Genomic DNA, 3,762 nt, shown 5'->3' on the forward strand with positions numbered 1-3,762 from the left:
GGTGACGTCGAGGGCGCGGCGCCGTGCTCCGCGTCAGTCTTGGCTGCCGGCTACTGTGCTCAGTACTCGTCAGGGTGCGTTTTCTCGCAGGTTTGTTATCCACCGCCATCCTGGCTCCCACGTGTTGTCTGACTATTCTTGAGCCCAGGTACCGGTAGTGGGGGATCGAGGCTCAGTGGCGGACGGCGCGGGAGGCTGGGCTGCAGTCGGGGGAGCGAGTGGCGCCGGCGGTTCTTGGAGCTCAAGCCTTTGCTACACGTGCTACTTCTCCCAAGAGGCGGGTGAGCGCGTTCGGAACATTTTCCCCGGAAGAGACTCAGGGGTTAGGGATGAGTAACGTCGTGCTTCTCTTTCAGCAGAGTAGTGGGGTTTCTGCATGATCTGGCTGGACCCCAGGCGGGATGGGACGTGTGGTCGTCTGGAGGGACCTCACCGGAAGGGATGGGATGGCGGGTAGACCAGCCGCAAGAGAAGCTGTAGAGGGGCCCAGGCGTTGCAAGGAGCTGGTTAATGGTTCAGAGGCATAAGCTGGAGCTGACTGCATTTGTTCCCCTCTAGTGGGGAGCCATGGCTAAGGTGATGGCCTCACAGTGGAAGAGCTTCCTGTCACAGCAACTCTTTTGCAAGATGCCCTGGTAAGTCAAGTTGCAGAGACCGCAACTCTGCCTTCCTGGAACTAGGCCTGCGTTTTCTCTGAACCATTATTTCATGGGGAAAATGAAATCTGATTCATGTGTCCTGGCCTACGTAGTCGTTAAGAAGTGATTTCAGAGCCGTAAGATACATGAGAGAAAAATGAAGGGGAAAAGGCCGTATTTATGTTTAACTACGTGATAATAAGGATGTGTCTGGTCACAGTGAAGAGCCATGCTTGAATTGTAATGTCCAAGAATAATCAAAGAAAGTGGGATTTTAGTTCGTATTGTCTGATCTATTTAAAAATTTAATAAGATTCTCTTGCAAGACACCTTCCCTTCTTCCTCACCCAGAAAGATCTTTCCCTGAGAGTCATCAGTAGCTCTGGTCTGTAACCAAGCTCAGGTGTCTAATTGAACCCTCAGGTCTCTTCTTGCAGCTTCCAGCAGGGACTGGTGCTCAGTGAGAGGGGACTGCCAGATTCCTAGGGTGTGGGGGATTTGGGTGAATGAGGATAGCAAGCCTCCAGCGTGCTTGGGTCTGTGGTGATCCTATGCATTCCTTCAGTGCTTGCTAGAACAGTTTTGAAACGGTTTGAGGCCTTGCCCTGCTCCATCCAGAGCAAGGTTATAGAAATTTCAGACAATGACTTCCTGCCTCCTGGATCTGGTGTGCTGGGCTTTGTATAGATCTGCAGCCATCTAGTGAATGTGGCAGCCACTTGACACACAGGTGGCCAGCGGCTGCTATGTTGGACCGCAAAGATTAGAGGGCATTTCTGTCGCCGTAGAAGTAGTTTTGGACAATGCTGGTGTGAAAGGTGAAGAGAATCCTGAGTGTTTGCTATGCTCCAGGCTCAGTACAAATTTCATTTTATTATACACTTAAAGCAAAGGCCTTCTAAAAGTTGAGGATGAATCCAAGAGGGGTGGTAAAAAAAAGTAGGAGCTGAAACAGTGTGGAGAGGAATAAACAGGGAAGAGTCTTGCCCTGAGAGACTAATGGGACAGGATATTTACAAGGCAAATCAAAAAGAACCAAAGGCTTAGCTCTGCAGAAGGGCTGAGTGCCCCAGGAGCTAGTGGAGGAAGAAGTCAGTGTGTGCTCACCTTAAAGAAAAAAACTCTCGGAAGAGGAAGGTGCTGATGTTGTCGAACACCTGTTTTGCACCAAACCTCCTACTTCTTGTTATAAATCTTTGAGGCATCACCATGAGGTCATTTTAGGTTCAGTAAAGAAGAGGGGCCCAAGATCAGAGTTATGTGTCCAGGGTTGCCCAGCCACAACCCAGCAGATCATGGTTTGATGCCAGGCCTCTAACCCTGCAGCCTGAGTGGAATCTAGAAGCCGGTGGGAAGGAGATGGATGCCCTCAAGTTCTTGTCCTGGCATGAGGGCTGTTAGGTGTATTCAGGGATTGGCTGGGATGGGAAGAATGTTGCTGGCTTGGTCATAGCACAAGCAGCACAGCTCCTGTGTTCCTCTGGGTGGTGGGGTCACCTCTCTTAAAGGTGAGGCTTCCAGCTGATTTTTTTCTTTTCAGTCCAGGAACAGTTGCTGAACACCCCAGGCCTGCTGAGCTCCCTCCTTGACTCTCATGTTCAAGCAGTCTTGTGAGTAAAGCACTTGGCTACCCCTTTTCCCTTAGTATCTTTTTTAAGGATGTTTGTGCAGCAGACAGGCTTGGAATGTGAGAGGTAGTCCCTTCTTCCAGAGCAGAGAGCAGGCTTTCTTGCTGTGCGTTGTGAAAGGGTAGAGTCCTGCACTCCTTTCCTGTAGTAGCCCAGTGCCTGTGCAGGTGCCCCTGACTCTCCTTGCATCACCCTATGGGAACTGGGGCTTGGGAGGGTGGTGGAAAATACTGATGCTCTGTGTGTTGCTATTGCTCTGATCCATGGTCCCTTGTCCCCTAATCGAGAGATTTGTATTTTCTACCAGCGTCCACAAAACTGGGAGGCTACCTTGTTAGCTGCCAGTTCCTGTCAGCCACCTCTCACCAGCGGCTCCGCTCTGTGTCCCTGACCCAACACATGGCACAAGAGTGCCTGCTGTCCCTCCATACTTCTACAGCAGCAATCCCAGGGTGCCAGAGCTAGTGGGGACCTGACCTGAGAGACGATTCCTTCAGTGGCTGCCAGGCTGTTCCCTGGAACTTGTGCAGGGGTAAGTGTGCAGGAAGGTCTGGCCTGGCAAGTCACTTCACTCCTGTTTTATTTACAGTCACCTGGCTAAGGAAAAGTTCAAAAACCGTCACCTTATTTTGACCTTCCTATGTTGTAAGTCAGGTGATTGAGTACCCAGAAAGGTTAATTGTCTTCAAGCTCACAAGACTATTTTGGGACAAACAGTTGTCTAGTATTTGGACTCATGGACCCTGATTCTTGGGGATGGTTTGGTTTCAACATATATAGCCTTTGCTCCGAAGTTACCTTAGGTCAGTGGCCAGTGTTTCAGCCCCTGGAAAGGCCGTGGGCACAGGCCTCTCTCTGCTCATGGTGGGAGTGGGTTCAGAAGTTGGTAAGTTGGGTGTTGCCGCTGATGGCATTAGGGATTTATAATCCTAGCTGTGTGAATTATGTCACTTAATTTTCACAACAGGTCTCTGAAGTGTTTCTAATCTCATTTTTACAGATGAGGCCTGCCTGCGTTAATACACCTAGTGAGGAGTGGAGCTGAATTTGAACGCAAGTCTTGGCGCCTTAATTGAGCAAGTTTGAAACCTTCCTTGCTGCCCTTCTGGAAGGAGTCAAGAATTTCCGGTTCTGGGCCTGGGCTCTGGGTCCGACAGACCTCTGGCCCTCGGTTTGGGTGCCAGGTTCTCTGCTTCCAGAGAACCTGGGCCCTTCTGGTATCTCCTGAATGAAAAACAAGGGATATTTAATAAATACGGATTTAAGTATGTGATTTGGTCCGGCGTCTTCTTGAAGGAGTTGTCACCAGAGTCTAAGGGAGCCTCAAGCATTTCATCATTCTCAATGCTCATGCTTTGTAAATGGCCACTTGGAACTCTGGTCACCTCATATGCATGTGCCACCAGTTTGGACTGACAGTGGCAAGCTGTGGTGAGGGTTACCACAAGCCAAATCCAGCTGGCTGAATTCTGCAGTGGGGTGCTGGTGCGCAAAGG

The 3,762-nt window shown here is 50.2% G+C and overlaps 1 long non-coding RNA gene and 1 other non-coding gene across 3 annotated transcripts; both read left to right on the forward strand.

Moving 5' to 3' along the window:
• LOC101032533 (uncharacterized) lies at positions 1-3,539 on the forward strand. Of its 2 annotated transcripts, XR_745244.3 has the most exons (5): positions 1-281; positions 559-635; positions 2,179-2,248; positions 2,574-2,798; positions 3,267-3,539. It is a non-coding gene; the product is annotated as an uncharacterized LOC101032533 (long non-coding RNA). The 2 variants fall into 2 exon arrangements; XR_745243.3 differs by having other exon boundaries at positions 2-635.
• On the forward strand, positions 1,152-1,284 carry LOC120360941 (small nucleolar RNA SNORA9). The gene has a single exon (XR_005577323.1). It is a non-coding gene; the product is annotated as a small nucleolar RNA SNORA9 (small nucleolar RNA).
• Positions 3,540-3,762: the final 223 nt, after the last annotated feature.

The sequence above is a fragment of the Saimiri boliviensis genome, chromosome 10 (assembly GCF_048565385.1).
Source record: "Saimiri boliviensis isolate mSaiBol1 chromosome 10, mSaiBol1.pri, whole genome shotgun sequence".
Classification (NCBI taxonomy): domain Eukaryota; kingdom Metazoa; phylum Chordata; class Mammalia; order Primates; family Cebidae; genus Saimiri; species Saimiri boliviensis.